This window comes from Palaemon carinicauda, chromosome 18 (assembly GCF_036898095.1).
Source record: "Palaemon carinicauda isolate YSFRI2023 chromosome 18, ASM3689809v2, whole genome shotgun sequence".
NCBI lineage: Eukaryota > Metazoa > Arthropoda > Malacostraca > Decapoda > Palaemonidae > Palaemon > Palaemon carinicauda.
In genome coordinates this window covers 36537888-36549064 of record NC_090742.1, presented here as the reverse complement: position 1 = coordinate 36549064, position 11177 = coordinate 36537888, and the positions used below count along the sequence as shown (strand labels likewise).

Genomic DNA, 11177 nt, shown 5'->3' with positions numbered 1-11177 from the left:
AAATTTGCAGCATTCGACGACATCCAGAAAAAACATTTTGTCAGTGAAGACTTACAAGACATATCCTTGGAGGAGGCTATGGAAAGATAGGTTTTATTGCAAAAAATTCTTTTAGTAACAGTTGCTAAGAAAAGTACCTGATTCAGATGAAAAAACCTGGATAGAAGAGATGTCTAAATCTCAAGTTGAACTTGTTCATCTCTGTGATGAATTCCTTAAAGAATTAGAAAAGATGGAGAGGTTGTTCAAGTGCCACCAAGGAGAGAGTGTTAAAGGTTGGTAATGGAGCCATTAAGGAATTGTTTAGTGATATTGAAAGTTTTGATGATTTACCGGAAGAGGTAGTAGGTTATGTCCGTTGATGGATGGCTTTTTAGATTACATGTTCTAAACAGAACTATTAAAAAATGTCAAAAGTTTTGAAGTAATTTGAATAAAATATAAATGAGCTTTGTACTGTATTATTCGATGTCGGCGTTCTTACATTGTAAATCTATTATCACATACATACCTTATATTATCTGAAGTTTTCAATATAATATTCTAACTAACTTTTAAATGCATATCCCATGGTCTCATTAATGCAAAAGTTCTAATGTTTTACTATTGATGATTATTGTAAAAAATTTTGATTAAATAATTTTTAGTCGGACATTTCTTTATTTTTGATAGAACTAAAAACACAATCCTAAACAGTCATAAATTCCATAAAAAAAGAAATCTCTCTTTCTATCACACACACGTAAAATGAAACTAAGGTAGAAGAAAATGATTGAAATATAAAACTGTCCTTACTGGTTATGACTTAAAGGTTTTTTGATAATCTGTCTAAGAACTTAAATCTTTTAACACCTACTTGTGAACCCATTAGATGTCGATACAGATCAAGAAAAGATTTCTCATGGAGGTTTGGAGAAACATGGGGTGGTTATAGAATTATAAAATTGTAGGATCTTTTGATGTTTATCCATGTTTAACTAGCCCGGGTAAAAGAAACTTCATCCACAAAGGCCACGGAAACCAAATCTAATTGAAATAATCCTTTTTAATTACACAGAATAGAAAAATAGAGAGTTAAGTATTCCATTCCCATATAGGTTGATTGCGTCTCACACCAGTGATGCTGCTAGATGACGGCGGCACTTGACCATGGGTCAGTGCATACCCAGACTTCACACATATAGACCTTGGTCTTATTCACCATATCAAGCGTCGCTTACCTTAGGCTTCATTATTGTTATTATTATTATTACTTAAATGAGGAGATTTACCAGCCCAATAAGTTAAGCTTTACTCTTGCAGAGCTAGCAACCTTTGGCTTCAGCTTTTCACAATCACTCAACATGTGTGATGCATTCTCCCTGAAACAAGACCATTTGCAACTCCCCTTTCACCACCTCAGTTTCTCTCTGTGAAGTTTGCAGTCAAATTACAGTACATGGAACATCTGTCCTCTTCTGCACCTGTTGAAGTACTAATTGACATCGTTCTGAAAAAAAAAAAAAAAAAAACTGTACAAATGCTAATACTGTACTATCATTTTCATCAACCCCTCTCAAATAAATCTAGCTACCTATCCCATTTCAACCTCTTAATACATCGTTTTTTCAGCTTAGCCCCTATATCTGTGGTTATTTTGGTCCATCTCTGAATAAAGTATTACTTCAATCTTACAGGTGTAACTCAAATACTACAAATTTTATATAATTTGTATTTTTCCTTGCTATACAAACCTGAGTCATTTATATGGGGTTACAACTGATCATGTTTCCTACAATCAGCTAATCAAAAGTTGGTTGATTGCGTCATGCTTCGTGCTGGGTAAATACAGCACATGCGTATGGAGCAAACGGGAGGGTGCTCACAACGTCACCTCACAAAACTCACCTGGTCAAAGGTTTGTGAGTCAGTTTGAGGCAGGACCTTTGGTAAATGACTCAAGTCTGTATAGCTAGGAAAAATACAAATTATATCAAATTTGTAGTTTATTCCCTATGCAGATACAAACTAATGACTCATTTTTATGGGGAATCTTCCTTAGGAGGGAGGAAGTCTCTGTGAAGTTCAGAGGTAGACACTTCCTCTCTGGATGAACTAATTACTATAAGTAATAGCAAGGGACCAATCATAAATCATATAGGATAGTGTAGCCAGCTTGAAAAGAGACAAGGCCAAACTTTAAATTCTTGAGAGGTAAAAACTTTCTCTGATACAGATACAGTACTAGTAGCAGTAAGTGATCAAAGAAAACTGCCAGAGAATGTCGTAGCCAGCTCGCAACAAGGAAAGGGTGATCAATTAGTTCCCAAAAGGTAATCTTCACCAGGAGTGAAGTAGTATGAACAAGCGTTACATAAAAAACAGGAGGGCCATTTTTAGTATGACAATGAATACTAAAGAGATTGAGGCACACTTAACATATTTACTTCGGGGTGAAAAATCCCAGGGTAGGCTTTAAGTGTAAAGATCATTTCCTCTTACAGTACGTGGTCTTCCTAGCCAAGACTGTCAGATTAATGAATCTTGTGGCTGGTAACTGGCATACATCCTGTGATATGGTCAGTTAGGTCATCACAGTTCTATTACCACGGCACCCATTGAAAGGATATTGAATATGGCTTTTAAAGGTAATTATCTAACGGTGTGTTTCTTCCAATCCACCAGTTGAAGATAGTAATGAGGCGTGGTCTTGCGAACTGCTGAGGGGGTGTCTTTATCGACGCTTCCCTATTGGGGACATAAAGGTTCTTATTTCCGTTTCTCTTTCTAAAAAGAGACGGGGCTCCTGAATGCATTGCATCGGGCCACGCACCCGCTCACTTGCAATGTAGTTTAAGAGGCTATTGTAACCAAGTGATATTCCCGAACACTACAGTTGTAGCAAAGTCATCTAAATCATATGCTCAAGGGAGCTCCCTTACGATGCTTTCCCTTAGGATACAAAGGATCTTCTGATATGATATACTTGGAGAGAAAGGACGTCCCCGACTACCCTCTTCCGGAGCGGTTAGAACTATAAACACAAATAAAGGATTGATTGATTGCTTTAAAGTTTTCAGGCATCCTGACATCTAAGGTCATTGATGCCGTTATCATTTAGTTTATATATAAAAAAAAATAAAAGAATATTCAATTCAAACCATAAAAGTTGAATGTCATTATAAAAGTTAGTTTTCAAAAGACCTGCTTCTGAAATAAATCTAAAAATGCCAGTTCCAAGAATCTTGGCAAGGATGAACCTGCCACCCTCACCTCGAGACTCAAACAAATATCTATTCCTTAAGTTATTATAATTGGGGCATTCAGTCAACAAATGCCTCACTGTTAGAGGTACTAAACAGTCGTCACAATACAGTTGGCGTTGGCCCTTCAGCAGAAACTCGTGTGTCAACCGAGTGTGACCAATATGGAGACGACAAAGAGACGTCTCCCATTTTCGGGGCATCATGTTATACCTCCAAGGAGATATGACATTTGTTACTTCTCTCATTTTATTGCCATCTAGACTATCCCAGTGCTGTTGCCATTTATTGCAAAGCAATTTCTTGATGTTAGGTAGGAAATCATTACACGGAATGGGATACCTTCTTGGCAGCAACTCGGATGCAGCATTCTTTGCCAGTGAATCTGCCTTCTCATTCCCAGACACACCTACATGTGCTGGAACCCAACAAAATCAAACTGTTATACCTCTCCGTCCAATAATAAAAAGCCATTCTAAAATCTTTAAAACTAGAGTTACTAGAATTGAAAACTTCTAAAGCTTGAAGGACACTCCTTGCATCACTAAAAATTGTAAAATTACCTTCCTTCTCCAACGCTATTTTCTCAATAGCGGTTAATATGCCACACAGTTCGGCAGTAAATATGGAAGCGGTTAGAGGAAGTGCACCTCTTCAATTAAAACCATTATTATGTACTCCAAATCCAACGCCAGCATCAGATTTGGAGCCATCAGTATATATAAAAGTCGATCCTCTATGTTCTTCAACATGTTCCATAAAAAGAGACCTGGCTTCTAGGTCTGTCATATTCTTCTAAACTCCAATAAAGTATTTACAAAAAGATATCTCTGGTAATTTTCATGGAGGCGTTGATGATACCTTGAATGAAAGTACCTTACTTCTACTTATATCCAGACTGTTTAATAATTGTTTCACCCGAAAGCCATAAGGTTGAGGAGATTTTGGGTGCAACTCAAAGTATGTTTGGGTGCCTTACAAGGCTTGCAGTCTGAAAGGCTAAAGAATTAGGGAGTCTTTGCAACCAAACCAATACCGAATAATGGAAGACATTCGGTAAAGGACTAAAGGTAACTCTCCAGCGTCAAAAAGGAGACTTGGGATAGATAAGGTTCTAAACACTCCTGTGGACAATCTACTATCAGTATGATGTATTGAATCTAATATCTTTAATTGGCTTGGGGTGGCTGAGGAGTATATTTCACATCCATAACTAATTTTGGAAAAAATCAAGGCCTTGTATAATTTTAAAATAGTATTGCGGTCTGCCCCCATGATGTATGGGACAATACTTTTAAAAGATTCAGAACCTCAACACATTTAGCTTTTAATGCTTATAGGTGAGAAACCCATGTAAGTCTACTATCAAATATCAAACCTAAAAATTTAGCTTCCCCTACACATGGGATACGTTGACCTTTAATGTATATATCCGGGTCTGCATGTGCTCCTCGGATACGACAGAAATGTACAATAGTAGTTTTACTTGTCGAGAACTTAAATCCATTCATATTGGCCCACTGGATAATTATGTCAATTGAGAGTTGTAGTTTTCTCTCAACTATTGCCATTCTAGCTCCAGCAAATGATATGGAGAGATCATCAACAAATAACGTTGAGAGAACATCCCGGGGAATGGCTGAGGATATCCCATTAACTGCTAGTGCAAAAAGGGTTACACTCAGCTCACTACCCTGAGGAACTCCTTCCTGGCATTTACTGTCTGATAGAGTTTCCCCCACTCTCACTTGAAAAACTCTATGTTAAAGAAATTATTGAATAAATAGTGGAAGCTCTCCCTCAATCCCAATTCATGAATTGTTTTAAGTATACTATATCTCCAAGTGGTATCGTATGCCTTTTCAAGGACAAAAAAGACTGTCACATGGTGCTATTTGGAAGCAAACGCTTCACAAATAGAGGACTGAAGTCATATCAACACATCAGTCGTTGAGTGCATTTTTCTGAATCCACATTAAATGGGTGATAAAATGATATTTTCCTTATAAAATAAATTTTTTAATATACTTACCCGGTGAATATATAATAGCTGACGTCTCCAACGGCCCGACAGATCCAAAAACTCGCGAGCGATCGCCGTGAAGGTTGCGGGTGTGCCCACCAGCGCCGACTATCGGCCAGATACCACATATACTTGTCAATCTCTCCAGTTCTTCTCAGTCCGCTGGGTCTCTATCGGGGAGGAAGGGAGGGCCTTTAATTTATATATTCACCGGGTAAGTATATTCAAAAATTTATTTTATAAGGAAAATATCATTTTTAAATATTAAACTTAGCCGGTGAATATATAATAGCTGATTCACACCCATGGTGGTGGGTAGAGACCAGTATTAATACAATAAAGGCGTATATGCTCAAGAGTTTTTTGACAAATATTTCATAAAAAACCAACTTAAGTATAGGTACCTGGTAAGGAAGCTGACTCTGATGATTACTCTGCCTCATTAGTCCGCTTTCCTCACGAAGCCCAGCCATCCTTCCAGGATGCTGAAAGACTTCCAGGAGCTGTTATATCCAGGGCGAACACCCCTATAACAGGACCTCATCAATACCCTTAATCTGGGCGCTCTCAAGAAACAACATTTGACCACCCGCCAAATCAAAAAGGATGCGAAAGACTTCCTAGTCTTCCGAACAACCCAGGACAAGATTAAAAAACATTTCAAGAGAAGATTAAAAGGATATTGGGATTAAGGGAATGTAGTGGTAGAACCCTCACCCACTACTGCACTCGCTGCAACGAATGGACCCAGGGTGTAGCAGTCCTCATAAAGAGTCTGGACGTCTTTTAAGTAAAATGAAGCGAACACTGACTTGCTCCACCAAAAGGTCACGTCCACAATACTTCGAAGAGATCTGTTTTGCTTAAAAGCCACCGAAGTCGCTATTGCTCTCACTTCGTGAGTCTTGACCTTAAGCAAACAACGACCTTTCTCATTTAAATGAGAATGTGCTTCCCGGATTAAAAATCTAATAAAGTGCGATAACACATCTTTAGACATGGGCAATGAGGGCTTCTTAACGGAGCACCATAAGGCCTCAGAACCACCTCGCATAGGTTTAGTTCGGGCTAAGTAAAACTTAAGAGCTCTCACGGGGCACAGCACTCTTTCAACTTCATTACCTACGATTTCTGATAGGCTAGGTATTTCAAAGGATTTAGGCCAAGGACGAGAAGGCAGTTCGTTCTTGGCCAAAAAACCAAGCTGAAGAGAACATATAGCTTTATTCGTAGAGAAGCCGATGTTCTTACTAAAGGCATGGATCTCACTGACCCTTTTGGCTGTAGCCAAGCTCACTAAAAAAAGTGTCTTGAGGGTGAGATCCTTCAGGGAGGCTGAATGTAATGGCTCAAACCTGTCTGACATCAGGAACTGCAGGACCACATCCAAATTCCAAGCAGGAGTTGACATACGACGCTCCTTAGAGGTCTCGAAAGACTTAAGGAGGTCTTGGAGATCTTTGTTATTTGACAGATCCAAGCCTCTATGTCTGAAAACAGAGGCCAACATGCTCCTGTAGCCTTTAATGGTGGGAGCAGAGAGGGAGCGAACATTTCTCAGATGCAGGAGAAAGTCCGCAATCTGCGCTACAGAGGTACTGGAAGAGGAAATAGAGGAGGACTTGCACCACTCTCTAAATACCTCCCACTTCGACTGGTAGACCTTGATAGTAGATGATCTCCTAGCCCTCGCGATCGCTCTGGCTGCCTCCTTCGAAAAGCCTCGAGCTCTTGAGAGTCTTTCGATAGTCTGAAGGCAGTCAGACGAAGCGCGGGGAGGCTTTGATGAAGTCTCCTTACGTGCGGTTGCCGTAAGAGATCCATCCGTAAGGGTAGACTCCTTGGGACGTCTACCAGCCATTGAAGTACCTCTGTGAACCACTCTCTCGCGGGCCAGAGGGGAGCAACCAACGTCAACCTTGTCCCTTTGTGAGAGGCGAACTTCTCCAACACCTTGTTGACGATCTTGAACGGCGGAAATGCGTAAGCGTCCAGGTGAGACCAGTCCAACAGAAAGGCATCTATGTGGGCCGCCTCTGGATCTGGGACTAGAGAGCAATAGGTTGGGAGCCTTTTGGTCAGTGAGGTTGCAAAGAGGTCTATGGTGGGCTGACCCCAAGTCATCCAAAGACTCTGGCATACATCCTTGTGGAGGGTCCATTCTGTAGGGACCACCTGACCCTTCCGACTGAGACAGTCCGCCAAGACGTTCAATTTCCCTTGGACGAACCTCGTTAACAGTGAGATGCCTCGATCTTTTGACCAGATGAGGAGGTCCCTTGCGATGACGAACAGAGCGTGGGAGTGAGTGCCTCCTTGCTTGGAGATATACGCGAAGGCCGTGGTGTTGTCCGCATTCACTTCTACCACCTTGTTTCGAAGAAGACTCTCGAAACTTGTCAGAGCTAAATGAACAGCCAACAGCTCCTTGCAGTTGATGTGAAGGCTCCTCTGCTCCGTCGTCCAAAGACCCGAACATTCCAGACTGTCCAGAGTCGCTCCCCAACCCAAATCCGACGCGTCTGAAAATAACACGTGGTTTGGGTTCTTGACTGCCAGGGACAGACCTTCTCGAAGACGTATATTGCTGTCCCACCAGCTCAGGCAAGTCTTGACTGGTTCGGAGATCGGGATCGAGACCGCCTCCAAAATTTTGTTCTTGTTCCAATGGGAGTCTAAATGGAACTGGAGAGGGCGAAGGTGAAGTCTCCCTAGAGAGATAAACTGCTCCAGGGATGATAGCGTCCCTAGGAGGCTCATCCAACTTCTCACAGAGCAATGGTCTTTCTCTAGCATGAGACGGACTTTGAGCAAGGCTTGCTCTATCCTGGTGGCAGACGGAAAAGCCCGAAAAGCTAGACTCTGTATCTCCATCCTCAAATAGAGAATCGTTTGGGAGGGAGTCAGCTGAGACTTCTCTATGTTCACCAACAGGCCCAACTCCTTTGCAAGATCCAACATCCATTGAAGGTCCTGCAGACAGCGATGACGGGACGACGCTCTGAGCAGCCAGTTGTCCAGGTACAGGGAGGCTCGAATCCCCGACAAATGTAGAAATTTTGCTACATTTCTCATGAGCCTCGTAAAAACAAGAGGAGCAGGGCTGAGGCCGAAGCACAGTGCTCGGAATTGGCACACCACATTCCTGTATACAAACCTCAGATACGGTTGAGAATCCGGGTGTATAGGAATGTGGAAGTACGCATCCTGCAGGTCGAGAGACCATCCAGTCTCCCTCTCTGACTGCTGCTAGGACGGACTTGGTGGTCTCCATCGTAAATTTTGTTTTGACAACAAAAACGTTGAGAGCACTGACATCCAGCACCGGCCTCCAACCTCCTGTATGCTTTGGAACTAGGAAGAGACGGTTGTAAAACCCCGGTGATTGAAGGTCCGAGACTTTCACCACCGCTCCCTTCTCTAGCAACTGAGACACCTGCAGTTGTAGTGCCTGTCTCTTTGACTCCTCTCGATACCTGGGAGAGAGGTCTATAGGGACTTTTACCAGAGGAGGTCTCCGTACAAAAGGTATTTTGTACCCCTCCTTTAGCAACAAAACAGACTCCCGGTCTGCACCCCTCTTCTCCCAGGCCTGCCAGAAGTTGGTTAATCTGGCCCCTACCGCTGTCTGAGGACGTGGGCAGTTAGACTCTGCCACGGGAGGACTTAGATTCTCTCCTCTTACCTCTCTTACTATCGGCACGAGCGCCTCCCTTACTGGGAGCTCTGCCACGAAAGGGCGGGATAAACCTCGTCGCTGGAGTATCGAACTTAGGTCTAACGACATAAGAGGATGAAGAAGGAGCAGCCTTACACGCTGACGTAGCCATCAAGTCATGGGTATCCTTTAGTACTAGCGACGCTGCGATATCCCTAATCAACTGCTGGGGGAATAAGGCAGATGATAACGGCGCAAAGAGTAGCTCCGACCTTTGATAGGGAGTTACTCCTGCAGACAGGAACGAACAGAGAGTCTCCCTCTTCTTAAGGACTCCTGCCGTAAACGTAGCAGCGAGTTCATTAGAGCCATCACGGATAGCTTTGTCCATGCAGGACATAATTTGTACAAATACATCACGGTCGGCTGAAGAGATCTTCCTGCTCAAGGCTCCCAGCGACCAATCCAAAAAGTTAAAAACTTCAAAGGCCCTAAAGACCCCTTTGAGGAGATGATCAAGGTCCGAAGAGGACCAGCTAACTTTTGAACGTCTCATGGCCAGACGACGGGGAGAGTCTACGAGGCTTGAGAAGTCTCCCTGGGCAGAGGCAGGAACTCCCAAGCCGAGAACTTCTCCCGTGTCATACCAGACGCTCGCTCGAGAAGCCAGTTTAAAAGGGGGAAAAGCAAAGGCTGTCTTCCCCAAACTCCTCCTGGTCATCAACCAGTCGCCTAGTAAACGCAAAGCTCTCTTAGAAGAGCGAGAGAGCACTAGCTTAGTAAATGACGGAGTCGAAGCAGCTAGGCCTAGCGTGAACTCTGACGGAGGCGAACGAGGAGCAGCAGTCACAAAATGGTCAGGAAAAAGATACTTAAAAATCAGCATGATCTTTTTAAAATCAAGAGAGGGCTGAGCAACTTTAGGCTCCTCTCCATCTGAAAAAGTCCCCAAAGGCATATCAGTTGGAAGGGGATCAGCGACTTCCTCATCCGACGGAACTTCGTCCGACAACTGCCGAGTCTCGTGAAATGGAGAGACGTGTCTAGGAGGCAACGCTTGACAGGCAATGTCAACAAGCAACGGAGCAGCAGCAACAGCTGAGGAAGCAACGTCACGCCGCGGCTGAAAAGACTGAAAGTCTTGTGACTGACAAGCAACAACAGCTTGAGTTGAATGTCGTTCGACATCACGTCGAGACTGCATTGACTGCAGGGTCTGAGCAGGCAAAACAACTTCCGACTGCGGTGACAGACGCTCAACGTCACGGCGAGGCAACGGAGTCGGTCGGCGAACGTCAGTGCGGGGCTGCGGTGGCAGCTGCTGAACGTCAGTCCGAGACTGTAGCAAGGGAGGTTCCACGTCACGTGACTGACGTGAAAGACGAGGAACACGACTAGCATCGCGTTTCAAAGCACTAGAAACGTTAGTACTAACATCAAACGGACGAGAAAACACTCATTTAGGCGGCTGAAGGCCAGAGTCACGTTCATCGCACTGGCGAACCGCAAGCAAAGGATCATCGTGAACCTGTCCATGCTCATAATCTTCCATAAGAGAAGAAAGCTTAGACTGCATGTCCCGCAGGACAACCCACTTCGGGTCAACGGGAGTCGGAACGGGCCGTGACGTCGGTAACGTCTGCGGTGGCAAAACATTGCCTCTACCGAGACCCTCGGACTCCATGTTACGCTTTCGCTTAACGGGCGAACAGCCATTCGATGACTCCAAGTGGTCAGAGCTGTCCCAATGGCTACAGCCAGGACGCTGGACCTGTCCTGAAGGGACTGACTTTCGCTTTAAGGGCCTAGATACCTTGCGCCAAGGTTTCTTATGCGAAAAGTCGTCAGAGGACGAGGAGAACTTAGTCTCACCCGTCTTATGGTAAGGACGTTCTTGACGAGAAACGTCTGATACCAAAGAGGGAACGTCTGTACGCTGGTTTACACCTCTCGCCCCCTTAAGTCCTACGACATTACTTCTCCCTGGTGCATGGGAGCCTGAAAGAGGTCTCGGACTAGGGGAGCGACAAGCACGAACAGACGAACCCTTGGTCGCAACACTAAACACATTTTGCGCACTTATCACTTTATCACTTAGATTTTCTGCTTTACCACTTTTCAACAACTTTACATCGGACATTAACTGATTACGGTCCGAGGCTAAGGACTCAACTTTCTCGCCTAAAGCTTGAATCGCTAAAAACATATCCCGCATAGACGGTTCATGAGTGCTAGCAGGGGGTTCAGGAACAAC

The 11177-nt window shown here is 43.6% G+C and overlaps 1 long non-coding RNA gene across 1 annotated transcript in view; it reads right to left on the bottom strand.

Moving 5' to 3' along the window:
• Positions 1-890: 890 nt before the first annotated feature.
• LOC137657041 (uncharacterized) overlaps positions 891-11177 on the bottom strand; it is a 152602-nt gene continuing 142315 nt past the window's right edge. The window contains exon 2 of the long non-coding RNA XR_011047086.1: positions 891-1489. This is a non-coding gene — a long non-coding RNA (uncharacterized lncRNA). The remainder of the gene's footprint in view (positions 1490-11177) is intronic.